We start from the raw sequence: 14,794 nt of genomic DNA on the forward strand, positions 1-14,794 counted from the left end.
TGTGCTACCAATACTATCTGATCTGAATAAATATTGTTTCAAAAAGGAAATGTTAATTCCATGACATGTCCTTGTTTGGAGATAACGCAGAACACACATTCATTGCTTAGCGTGTCTGACGTCATAACAACGGAAACGTCACAAAGGAAGAAATTTTCAATATCTTCAATGTTTATTTACAACAATTTAATTTCACATGGAGAATGGTGGTATAAAGGGTTAAAAAATCAAAAGTTAGAATTAATTTCAGAAATAGACTAAGATTTTAAATTGTCCAGAATTTCTTTTGAATTTTTAAGAATCCACATGTGGTTAATACCACTACGTAAGTAAATAATTTTGTCGTTTGTCATGCAAAGTATTTTCAATTATGTAATTGAACAATAACATAATGACATATAATAGAATAATAACATAATGACGGGATCTTTTAAAGTACAGAGCACAAAAAGTCCAAAAAATACGCCAGCAAAAATGAAAGATAATACAAACACATTGACGGGATATATAAGTACCGAGCCACGTCAAATAGATATCTCGGAAAACCAAACCAAACAGTGACGTTAATATTAATAGTAAAACAAAGGCAAATGAAAGAACAATATATCACGTTGTTAAGATGATAAATAACGTTAGTAAGCAGAATCTATACATCAAGTTTGCACCTGTCCCAATTCGGGAATCTGATTTAAAGTAGTTGTCGCTTATGTAATTTATACGTGTTACTCGTTTCTCTATATAAATTAGTCCGTTGGTTTTCCCGTTTGAATGGTTTTACACTATAATTTTAGGCCCTTTATAGGTATGTTCGGTGTGAGCCAAGGCTCCGTGCTGAAGGCCATACATTGACCTATAATGGTTTACTTTTATAAATTGTTATTTGGATGGAGTGTTGTCTCATTGGCACTCGTACCACATCTGCCTATATCCATCATGTATTATTTGTGAAGTTGATACGGAATATTTATCAACAAGGTATTGGTACCTTCCGATGAACTTTTTAGAAAAAAGAACTAGACGTTCTTTCACATACCCCTGGTTCATCATCTTCCTGTTCAGACACTGGTGACGTTTTACAAAGTCTGGGTATGAGCTGCAAGCTCTTGAATATAGAATAAGTTGGGAAATGTATATCCCACATCCAGGTGAAGTTGGTATATTGCTACTAAGGTGGAGGGAAATTTATAATTTCAAAATTGAAATCGTCTCGTTTGTCGTAGATTCTGGTACTGAGATGACTGTGTATGTCAAATTCGAGATACAAGTCTAAAAATGAGGTGGAGGAAGCCGTGTATGTTGTTTCTTTAATTTCTAGTTCTGGGGGATATATCAATGGAACCCAATCAGAAAAGTTCGGATTGTTAATGGAAAGAACATCCTCAATATATCTGAAAATGAAATTAAATAATCTGGCTTCTTTGATCTATGAAAATAAAGAGAGGCGCACAGTTCGTTCCCATAGGAATGTCGATAATTTTTTGAAAAAGTCTACCTCAAAATTCAACAAATATGTTGTTGATAAGAAATTCCAGCATACTGATCACTTGTTCTTCTGTGTAGCATGTTTTACCCTTTTGTTCACTATTAACAAAATATGCTTAATGATATCCCAAAGTAATAAATGTATAGCGTATGCTACCATTTTTATGTTGAAAGGCATTGCGTATTATTTCTTTCAGGCGATTTTTCAATTTCACAATGGGAATGGTGGTATACAGGGTTGAAAAATCAAGTTTGGATAGAATTAATTTCAGAAAAAGATCGAGATTTAAAATTATCTAGAAGTTCTTTAGAATTTTTAAGAACCCACATATTGTTAATACCACTACGCGAGTAAACAGTTTCACAGTATTTCTAAAGATCCTCTTTCACTGCGAACAGAATTTGTCAATCTAATGGACAATTCTCGAGGGAGAAAGAAGTTAAAAAAAAATTAATTGTTAAGTTTATGCAACTCCAATTGAGAGGGCATGGAAAAACTTGTGATTAAAAAGACGTCAATTTTCCATTTCTTTCCACATCTAGTGATATGATTTTGACTCAACCGCTGTGAAATGAGTGGCCAGAGTCGATTTCAGTCGAATGAAACTTGTAAAGAATAGTTTGAGGAATAAATTACAATGTCATCTTCAAATAATTTTAAATGGTCCATTACAAGTGTTAAAAGAAGCAGACATCTATGTCAGAAAAGGTGTAACAGTATGGTTGTCTACAAAACCAAGGAGAAAGCTGCTAACACCAGTGCATTTAATATAAAAGAGCAATATTCAGTAGCTGTAGTACAGAAAAAGAGGAAACATCAAATCTGGATTTAGTTCAGTATGAATATGACAAGGCTGTTCGTGTGCTACAGATGGCAAAATTTGCTCAAAAGAAATTGGAGATGGAATTGTTGATGACTTGCAGCATGATGATGATGATGATGATGATGATAACGATTTGATTTTGATGTGGTTAATGACTAATAATAATGACAATTGATTGTTCATTGTTAAGAAAAGAAATCGAATCAATGATGGCAAATTTTCCATGGAAATCTAGTTTCACTTGAATTTGTGTCTCATACTAAATATTTGAAATAGTCAGCCATAAAATGCCTGAAAATAAATAAAATTTGAATGTCGAACATCATTTTCATCACAATATTAATTAAAAACAACTGTTTACTGTCCTATTTTGTTCTTTTGTTAAATTGTTGTAAAGTACTGTTATCTGAATTCATCTGTGTAGCTGAAATATTTTAGTGTGAACAACTGCCATTATATGAAAAAAGTAAAAAGGGGTCTTTATCTTGAAAATTTTCTTAAAATATGTGAGAAGTAAAAATCACAACAAAAATACTGAACTTACAGGAAAATCAATTCGGAAAGTCCATAATAACATGGCAAAATCAAATAACAAAACACATCAAAAACGAATGGACAAAGAACTTGGTACAGGGTATTTTCAAATGTAGAAAATGGTGGATTAAACCTGGTTTTATAGCGCTAACCCTCTCACTTTGATGACAGTCTCATTAAATTCCGATATATTTACATTGATGCGTTAACTGAACAGACACAATAAATAAAATAGTCAAAATATGGGTACATCAGTCATCATCGTATAACAATGTTAAAAGGAAAAATTTAACAGAACACAAAAACATCTATCTACAAACACATTCATAATTTGTGTCTGACGTCAGAAAATTTTATAGAATCATATTCAAAACAGTGTGGCTGTGGCCATTGATTGACGACCTAAATTATCCCATTGACTGGGACAGATTATGTGAACGTTTGTCTGTAACGACCACTGCTCACTATATACATGTTATAAAGACACTTAAACTGTTGGGTCACCAAAGGTTCTCAACACCTAAATGAAGTTATTCGAAAAATTAATCAGGAATAACACGATGTTAATATTTATGTCAATAATATAAATCAAAACAAAGATTATTCCTGATTAATTTTTCGAATCATTTTATTATTGAAGGCGTTAAGAACCTTTGGTTACCCCATAGTTTAAATTCTACAATAAGTAAATAGTGAGCAGTGTTCGTTACAGACACACGAACACCTAATCTGTCCCAGTCAATGGGATAATTTAGGTCGTCAATCAATGGCCACAGCCACACTGTTTTGAATATGATTCTACGTCACATAGATTTGTCGTTCAATGTGCTTACAAACAATTTTTAATTTACATAGGCAATGTTAGCATATAGGGTTAAAAAATCAAAAGTATGTGGGTAATTTTCAAAAAATGTCGAATTTTCAGTACACCTACAATGTATGCTAAAAATTTTATTTCTAATGGGAATTTCAGTTGTAATGGTTTAAATGAAAGCTTGCCGGAATTGTGATTCAGAACATTAATAATAAACACACCTTACATCTATTTTGATAAGTTTAAACTGCATTTAAGGATGATTTTGGGGGTATTTGTGTGCGTACAGTGTCAGAAAAACACATTTCAAATGATTTTTTTCTGATTTTCTGGTCACCTTTATATCTGCAAAAGAGACTTTTTAAAAACGTTTATTATTACTCTAACGAAAAATCGTAGCTTCTTTATCATTGTATGTAACGTATTATCTACAAACTAAATTCAATCAGCGTACGGGAGGTTCATGTCCATCCTGTTACCGCTACTTAAATCAGCGGTTAAATTTTTCTCCCTTTGAATATTGAATCAGTCAGTGTTGATTTCAAAAGTACAAAGTAATCTTTACATTTAAAACGCCTCGTTTCTTGAACGACAGTGTAGAGAAAAGAAATTTCAAGACATTTAGTGAAAAAAATAGAGCGTACTTTTTTTCATGTCTATGCTGTTACCAACAATTTTGATTAATTACACCAACAGTATGGTTGTAAAAGAAGAGGGACGAAAGATACCAAAGGGACAGTCAAACTCATAAATCTAAAACAAACTGACAACGCCATGGCTAAAAATGAAAAAGACAAACAGAAAAACAATAGTACACATGACACAACATAGAAAACTAAAGTAAAAAGTGCAATAACGTGTTGGAAACCAAATTCACAATAGAAAACCATAATCATTTCACCAAAGGGAGTAGTTATTTCACAACAGCTATCAAAAACGAAGAAATTTGTCTATCCTGTTACTATGGTTGCTATGGTTACAGTAACAGGATAGACAATTGTAGACAAAAACGTCGTTAATTTTTTTTATCTTAACATATAGGTGCAAAACGAATGAAATATTTCGTTGTTTGAACTCATCTTAAGGTTATAACGTCTTAAACTTCCCAATTAAGCATTTGCAGGTGCAATACTGATATCGGTAACAGGATGGACAAAAAGGTAACAGGATAGACTTTTATATAGTGATATATCAGAAATGTACGTTCCTGTTACCAATGAAATAAAAAGAAAAGTAAACTAACTTATGATGGATTTACTTGATGTTGGGTTTATTTGAAAGGGTGAAAAAATGCCGAACAATATAAATTACTATCTTAGACTTGCATTACTGGTGGTAATTTTTACAACTTTTGAAAACCAATTTTTAGAGGCATTTTTCAGTACAAACTGGAAAATTGGAAAACAATCTATTATTTTACAGAATTAATATATATAGAAGTTTATTCTCTTGAAAACCATCAAATTGGCTACGTAAAACAAGCTTAACATTTTATCTCGACTTTTTTCTTAATAACCCAATATTTCTTTTGAAAATGGTAACAGGATAGACAAAATATTGTACCACCGATCAAAAACTGTTTCAAGATATTCTTGTATGACATCATTAAGATTGCATCTTTTAATATGTTGTTCTTAAAGTACTGTTTGTTTTGATTTGCTTATGTAGAAGGTTGTTTGAATAAGTAACTTTTAATAATTTTTTCAATTTCAAAATTCGACATTTTTTGAAAATGACCAATGTAAGAATAAATTTCAGAAATATAGACCGAGATTGAAAATCGTCCAAAAGTTATATATAGAATTTATCAGAATCCACAAATAGTTAATTCCGCTACGCGATTGAATGATTTTGACGTGTATGGTCCAACATATTTTGTAATTCATAATATAAATATATCATAATGACATAAAATAGAACAATATCATAATGACATAAAATAGAACAATATCATACTGACGGGATTTTTTATACAGAGTCACGTTATAAGAACAAAAGAAATACAAACAGTCGCATATACAAAACACGCCACCAAAAAAATGAAAGACAATACAAACACATTGACGAGATGTATAAGTACCGAGTCACGTCAAACGGATATCACATAAAACCATTCAACAGTAAAAGTAATATTAATAATAGAACAAAGACAAATGAAAGAAGTACAAAACACGTTGTTAAGATGGTAAACAATATCAGTACGCAGAATCTATACATCAAGACCATCGTGTATTTTTTGTGAAGTTGATACGAAATATTTATCAACAAGGTCTTGGTACCTTCCGATGAACTTTTTTTAGAAAAAGGACGAGACGTTCTTTGGTATACCCCTGATTCATCAACTTTCTACTCAGACACTGATGACATTTTACAAAGTCTGAGTAGGAGCTGCAAGCTCTTGAATATCGAATAAGTTGGGAAATATATAACCCATATGCAGGTGAAGTTGGTATATTGCTACTAAGGTGGGGGAAATTTAGAATTTCAAAATTAAAATCGTCTCATTTGTCATAGATTCTGGTACTGAGATGACTGTGCAAGTCAAATTCGAGATATAAGTCTAAAAAATCAGTGCAAAAACAACTTTGTAAGTTAATGAAATTAAGTGCCAGGATCGAGCGGAGTTTTAGATTTTAACACCATTTACACTCAGAGCCTCGTGTGTCTTTGTGAATGCAGCAAAATCCGACATTACCGTTGTCGCCTCCTTATCTCACGGTGTCCTACAGCCGGTATTTTCTTTCTTAAGCACGAGTTTCGAGCAAGTGTGTACCATTCCCAGTTTTTTGGAGTATGCATAACGATGTTGATGGTTATCAAAGGTACCAGACGGGCGTTTCGTCTACAGAAGACTCACCGATGACGCTCAGATCAAAACAGTTGATGTGTTATTCTCTTACTTTAAATTTAACACCGCAAAAAATTGGGAATACAGAACTTCGAGCACAATTTTGAATTTCCAAATCTACGGGTATGAGTGAAGATAACGAATTTATCCCCGGTCTTAGTCTAAATCTGACGATTTTTAAAGAAATTCGACTACTAAGTTTAACGTGAAAGTAACTTTTTTTTATTTTTTAAATACGTTTTATTGAAATTTGGGATTTTGACATATTTTTAACGGGATGTAGGGTACTACCCTTGGTAGATTGGTAGAACCCTATAGTTAGCCAAAATAAAACGTCTTTAATCTAAGACATAGAAAGTGAAATGGGTCGAATTTGGCGCTCAAAGATGTGACTGTAACATCATAGACGGTGTGACGTCAACGTGGGTCATTTGCATAGCTAGGTCAGTAGTCCCATTCATTGACAATGTCAGTGATATTGTTGGCCTTAAATTACCGGAGAAGAATCCCAATTTGAAAAAAAAATGGCTGAAAATTATTCCCAAAAAGACAACTTTTTTCCCAAACAGTGCAGTCTCAGTAGTAATTGTACATGCATACAAACTGAAAAAAAACTCAATTTAAACATTTTTCATGCCTAAAATGACTACATGTGCAGATTTGAAGGTCTATTTATGTATCATCACTAACAATAAGGGATCTTTTATTGCTGTTAGGCCTCATGTACAAACTTTACTCCTGAAATCTATGAGGTTTTTTTTACAACCATCGATTTGATACCACAGGTAGTGATAGTTACCCCCGCGAGGTCTCAGGTTATTACCAGCGTAGGATTTAGCACTTCTGTGATATCATATATTATCATTGATATGGTCATTGTAATAAATAACTGGTTACAAAACTTTGGAAATATTCGAAATAATTTACTAGCTGTATGTGAAAACACTTTCAGGAATATTAGTCCTCAATGCTCTTCAACTTTGTCCTTTATTGGCCATTTTTTTTAGCACTTTAGTACACGTAACACAAATCCTGCATACACAACTTTAAGTTGAATGATATATGTATCTAATATATGTTTCTCTTATCATCTAATATAAAATCCACATATTTTCCGAAATAAAATTGCGATCCGTTTTAAAATAAGATAATTCATACAAGGAATTCAACAATTTCTGTGACAAAAAAAAAACAAAGTTCAGAAAATGGCATAGGAATTTTAACACGACGGGTGCCACATGTGGAGCAGATTTTGCTTACCCTTCCGAAGCACCTGAGATAACCCCCTGTTTAAGTGGTATTCGTGTTACTTAGTCTTTAGTTTTCTTTGTTGTGTCTTGTGTACTACTAGTATTATTTGTCTGTTTGTCAGTTTATTTTCGTTCTACGAATTTGACTGTCGCTCTGGTATCATTCGTTCCTCTTTTTATGGTGTGTGCTTATTTTATTTCTCGCATAAAAAGTTGCAATAAACTAAGCGTAGTTACTTTAAATGACTTCCACATCGATAGTAATTCAATTGTAATCAAAAACTTTATTAAAGATAACCTTGCTTCAAGTTCGCTATTTCTGGGCATTTAATTGGAAAATCATTAAAATCAATCAGTTTTTCTTAGAGAGGAATTATATTTCTCCACTTATTACAAGATTGACAGCTGTTTATGGGTGCAATGCACCGCTTTGACACCAGTCTCAAACAAAACTTTTTCAACTTAAGAGCAAAACCTAGTTAACAAATTTTGCTTTTATGAGAATTACACTTCCGTATTTTTTATCTGCACTACATATCCTTTATGATATATTATAATAAAAGATATGCCTGTGTAGGTTATTGTATTATTGTATCGAAAGTTCAATAATTAACGACTGACAGGTTTGTAGCTTATTATTGATTTAGGAAAATGTATGCTCACTTGAACTAAGTATATTTTTTGTTAAGAATTATTGATTGGTTGCCTTTTCTAGATTTAACAAAAAAGTATACTATTTTTTTTAACAAATGACAAAACACCAGAAAACTCAGTGGATTTGAATTAACCTATTCGAACGGCTATTTAAAGGTACCTGGCTTAAAATTTAATACGCCAGACGCTTGTTTCGTCTACATAAGATCACTCATATCAAAATAGTTGTAAAGCCAAACAAGTACAAAGTTGAATAACATTGAGGACCAAAGTGGTGTATATACATGTAGTTATCAAGATATCATGCTTATAATTTAATACGTCAGACGCGCGTTTCGTCCACAAAAGAATCATCAGTGACGCTCAGATCAAAATAGTTATAAAGATTAACAAATACAAAGTTTAAGTGCATTGAGGACCCAATTTTTTTTTAAAGTTGTGCCAAATACGGCTAAGGTAATCCATGCCTGGGATAAAACATATTTTATGGTCATAATTTATGTGTTTGTTTCAACAAGTTCGTTCTTTTTTCCGATTATTTTGTTTTGACATTGTCTGTCCTAACATAAATTGCACATAAAAGATTTTGACGTAGAACAAGGCTAGCATTGGATATATTTATTAAATCGACCACCGAAGGCTATATTTGTATGTAGGCTAGGTGGACGAGGTGTCTATGGCGCTGGACGCGGTGTAGACGGTGTTGCCACAATGTCAAAAACGCAAGGGTCCGAATCCTCCTGAGGGAAAATTGCTGATCTAAAAAGTAAAATGTTAATATACAGAACGCCGTGTAAAACACAAAACGGAAAGTCTTTAATCAAATGGCAAAATCAAATCATGAAACAAAAATGTAACAATTAAACACAATAAGGCAAAAAGAGAAAAAAAAAAACAAGACTACGAACATTTACTATACCTCAATAATGGGATGTATAAGTACAGAGCCACGCCAAAGAGATAAATATATCAACAAACACAGAATAAAAAGTAAAAGTAATATTCTTAAATAAAAGAATACTATAACATGATGAACAACGTCAGTACCAAGAATCTATCCCTCAAGGCTATCGTGTATTATTAAAGCTAAGTTTGAGACAAAGTATATATACACATGGAAAAAAATATTGCAACACCAAATTGAAATTCAAATTAAAAAAAAACACTATTTTTTTGTGATACAATTGTTGAAATAGAACTAGGTAAACGTTATTTAAATCTCACATGAGTTTAGTCAATAAATATTTAATCGATAAGTTCGTATCTGCACACGCAGCAACTGTACCCGTAAACCATAAAACAGATGTTTTAATCCTCATTGTCTTCAACTCTCTCAATGATCAAGTTTGTAAATTTATGTGATTGACATCCTATAATTGGTCATCCACAACTCTATACTGCAGCAAGATGGTAGATTATCAGCATGAGAGAAGCAGGTATGTCGCTGTGAAAACAATATAATCCTAAAAAGAGAGTGGTAGTCGTACAGGAGCCTTTAAACAAGAACTGTTAATTTAAAAGAACAACTCATCGCTACTGATTATCATGTGATAAGACCATTTTGTGAACCTTTGCTTACGAACATACACACAGTTGTAAGTATCCAATGTAGTGCAGAGCTCACCAAAGAAATTATTGCATCGTGGAGAAAGATCCATTGTTTCAATGGAATTATGTTTATCTTCCTTGTGTGACCGGATAAATAGCATGTTAATTATTTGGACTATGATATTTCTGACATTAATTATTATATCTTTTAATTGTCATTATGAGCTCAAATATTCCCACACAATTATCTTTTGGTTAAAATGTATTTTTTCTACTAATCCGATAATGGACTTCGTATCTACGTGTCAAAGACAGTTTTAGCAGATTATCTAAAATATGGACAATGATTACTTAATCCGTAATTACATGTGTGTCTTTATTATTCTGTTTTATATACTTCTTAGAAATAAATTATATTCAGTTTTGGATAGGTTCTTAAACCGTAAACACCGGACTCAATATTGTAATATCGTCTATATTCTTGTTGGATCGTATATTAAATTGTTAAACTTTTATTATACCGACTTGAATCTTCATTTTAATATCCAGCAAATAGTCTGGCTATACTTGACTCGGTCGTAACCCGGATTTGAACCATATCGAGCATATATGGGACACTATCGGGCGTAAAGTGCGCGTAAGGGCAACCCAGTTCAAATACGTCATGAAATAAACAATGCCCTTAATCAGGAAATCAACAAATAAGTCGACTTATGGCAGGAATCAAAAGACGTTAAGAGGCGGTTATCCGTTTGAATAGAGGATGCGCACAAAGTACTAATTCTTTGCCGTATAACGATCAACCATGATGTGAACAATCATCTTAAGATTAGTTTTGAAATGTCTGACATTGTAAAAGAGGGACGAAAGATACCAAAGAGACAGTCAAACTCATAAATCTAAAACAAACTGACAACGCCATGGCTAAAAATGAAAAAAAAACAAACAAACAACAGCACACATGACACAACATAGAAAACTAAAGAATAAACAACACGAACCCGACCAAAAATCTAAAGGTGATCTCAGGTGCTCCGGAAGGTTAAGCAGATCCTGCTTCACATGTGGCACCCGTCGTGTTGCTTATGTGATAACAAATCCGGTAAATAGGCTAATTCGGTAGGTCACATTCATGAAAGGGAAGGGGATTGTAGTTATGACATATCCGATATCATTTGTGAAACGGTTATTCCATAACAGTCAACCAACTCGTGATGGCGTCCGTAAAATTTACGAAGGGATGATTTCAACTTCACCATTTGTAACTCTTGGTTTAATAGCTTCCTTGTGAGCAACAACCCTCTATCAAGAAAATCATGATAGGAAATGCAAGCACGGGAATATCGTATCAATTGGGAGATATATACCCCGTATGCAGGTGCTGCTGGAATGTTGCTAGAAATGGAAAGTTCACAATTGGAAAGCTGAAATTATATCTTTTGTCGTAAAGTTTTGTTTTCAACCGACCCTCATTGTCAATTTCTAGATGTAAGTCAAGATATGAGGCCGACGAGTTAACTGTATCTGTAGTATCCTTTATCTCTAGCTCGATGGGATAGATGCGTTCCACATAGTCACCAAATTTTGAATTATTTAGTGAAAGAACATCATCTATATAGCGGAAAGTAGAGTTAAAGAGGATATTGCTAACTTCTTATCTTTCTTCCTAAGAAGTTCCTGCATGAAGTCAGCCTCATTATAATAAAGAAACCAGTCGGTAAGTAGAGGGGCACAATTTGTTCCCATTGGAATGCCGACAGTCTGTTGAAAAACACGTCCTCCGAACGTAACAAATATGTTGTCAATCAAGAAATCAAGCATCTTGATAATATCAGTTTCAGAGAATGTTTTGTTTGAATCAGAGTGATCCTTTACAAAGTAAGATTTATCCCTCCCTAAGACAAGATACTTATATCTACGTTGGCCATTCTTTTTTATGAAGCAAAGCAATACCAACTCTTTCAATTTGTCTCTTAGTTTGGAATGTGAAATACTTGTGAAAAGAGTAGAAAAGTCAAATGTTTTAATACTGTAAAATTCGACTACAGTAAAAGTTGTAAAATACATTACTTTGCACCAAAAAAAAACCACTTCCATTTGTTATCAAAATTGGGGTTAGATAAACACTTTTTTCATACATTTTTTTGTTCGTTTTAATGTCAATGTTATCATTAACTATGTTTCAATATCATTTTACAATTATTTTATCATATCCCATCCAAAATAAGAGACTGATTTTTCAAGTTTTTTTAAACATCAAGGTGTTGCAATACTTTTTTCCATGTGTATATATAAATAATAAAAGATAATACATGTAACGGTTTAAACCATCGCTTTTGCTAGCGCTGTGACGTCTTTCACAGGTCTTAATTAAGGTAATGTGACTTGTATACAAACGTTAAATAACAAAACAATCGATTGCGTCTAAACCTCAGTTTTTTTGTTGTTCTTTTTTGTCTCTCCAATAAAGATTTGTTTTATAAATTGAACATATAGGACATTTATTTTAGTATGCACTGCTGGTACTCTTCCAAATTAAACAAGATGGGAAAAAATAATAAAACACCAGCAATTTTTTTATAGATATCATTAAAGTAGTGCAATGAAATGCGAAAGGGTTCTATTCTACAAAAGTCTATCAATTTTGTTGAAAGTAAATACATAAATAAAAGATATTCCTCCATGTTTCATGAAACCTTTGTCATATAGATTCTAAACAAGAAGGATATGTAAGAAATAAAGCATTGCTTCATACTGTTATTTTATTTTTCACAGCTTAACATTTTGAAAATTTCTGCTCTCTATAAAAAATCTATCACATTCCCTTTGAAGAATTGTCAGGAAAAACTTAAGGTCAAACAGAAACCGTTAATGTTCATTTAACACAAAGATGATTTGTAGCGTAAATAGTAAGACTTGAGATATGCAAAACATGCAAACGGTGAACTTAAAATCATCCCGCCGAAAATTTTTAATTTTTACTCATACGCGACATATTTTCTATAGTAATTAATATGATCAGATTTCTTGGATGGCTACCTTTTTTTTACTTAAGACTTAATATGCGTCCAGCCAAAAATTATAAAAAAAAAACAATAAAAAAAAAACCGGACAAGACGGTTTAATCAATTGGACTAAGTACATTGTAGGTATGATAATATAAACGGGGTAGGTTTCTCGCATGTAAAATAGAATAAACTCAAAAATATTTCGGAACTGTACCAAAACACGCTATTTCAACCGAGTGTTTTTTCGTTGTTTGTTTGCGTATACGTCTGCTTTCTCGCGGTATTTTTTTTTTTTTTTTTTTAATTCAAGTTACCCCTTTACACATATCATTGAAGGAGAAACAATGTTTACTTTTTGAATTTAAAATAGTAAAAGTGGAAAGTAAACTTTGGGGTTGTTTCTGCAAATGCATGCGAATTATGAAACATTGGAGTGCTATATTTTCACAAGTTCATACAGCTTCATCTTTTAGAGTAAGGACCAATAACTCTGCATGAGAGATTGATTGTGTCGACCGGCAGAAAGGGCGGGAATTTTCAACTTCCACTGAAAAATGAGGGTACATTGGATAGCAAAAAAAAATAATTAATACAATACGAGGTCACCAATGCTTACCTATATAAATTAGTTTGCAGAATATTGTAACGATCAGATACTTTGTAACACTTCCTATACACGGCATCAGTATTAACATTCCAAAATTTAACTGAACATGACTGTGTATTGATACATCCCGCAGTACCAACCGAATATCCATTTTTTACCATTGGATTTTTCATCCAGATGGGAAATGTATTGGGCGATTTTTTTTCTGTATCATCACTATTATTCACTCAGTCTTCGAGTTTACCCGCTATCTCGTTCATTCGGTCCCCGAGCACTCAGAAATCACTTTCTCTATTTTTCTTATTCCTTGAATTGACACTCTTTGAATTTTTCTGTTAGTTGTACACTTATCGTTCGTACAATGATTCACAATATGTCTCACTCTCTTGTTCCCTGTCGCGCGTTCAGTCACTCAACATTTTATTCTGTATAAAACTACATTTGTAAAGATAAATAATAACTGTACATATCTTGCAATGCAAATAAACTGACTGCATCTGTTTGAATATATCTAAAATGACTGAGAATCTGTTAAAATATGTATGAACTGATGTGCACATGTGTTAAGATGTATTTAGTATGTACATATTACAGATGCATATACACTATATACTTTCACAGATATACAGTTTATAATATACACATTTTCATGGATGTACAGTTTATACCCATTTAAACGGATGTACAGCTTATAATTATGCATCTTGAGCGACATTCATTTTATTTGCATCTTACTTAATGTACATCGAGAATGCGTGTAATAAGGTATCTGTGTATTTACTATTCTATACACAAATTGAACATAACAATCAGTGACTAAAAGACTAAAAAAAATTATATCAGTAGCTTAACCTTGACAGTACATTACCAAAATTCATATCAATAAGAATACTAACAGACAAGAAGAACAGCCCACCCTTCTCCGATTCCTCAAAGTATCCCTTAGGTAATCAGAACGTACTTTGAATTTAGAATTTATTATGAAACTCGGGCAAAGTTGGCCTTAGATAAAATTAGATATATATACGCTCGTCTGGCGTAAATATAAAATTTTAATCCTGGTATCTATGATGAGTTTATTTGCAACCACTGGGTCGATGCCACTGCTGGTGGAGATTTATTTCCCCGAGGGTATCACCAGCCCAGTAATCAGCACTTCTGTGATGACTCGAGATATCATTGATATGTTCATAATTATTAATTAACTGTGAATTTTGAAAAACTA

The sequence above is a fragment of the Mytilus galloprovincialis genome, chromosome 4 (genome assembly GCF_965363235.1).
Source record: "Mytilus galloprovincialis chromosome 4, xbMytGall1.hap1.1, whole genome shotgun sequence".
In the NCBI taxonomy this organism is placed as follows: domain Eukaryota; kingdom Metazoa; phylum Mollusca; class Bivalvia; order Mytilida; family Mytilidae; genus Mytilus; species Mytilus galloprovincialis.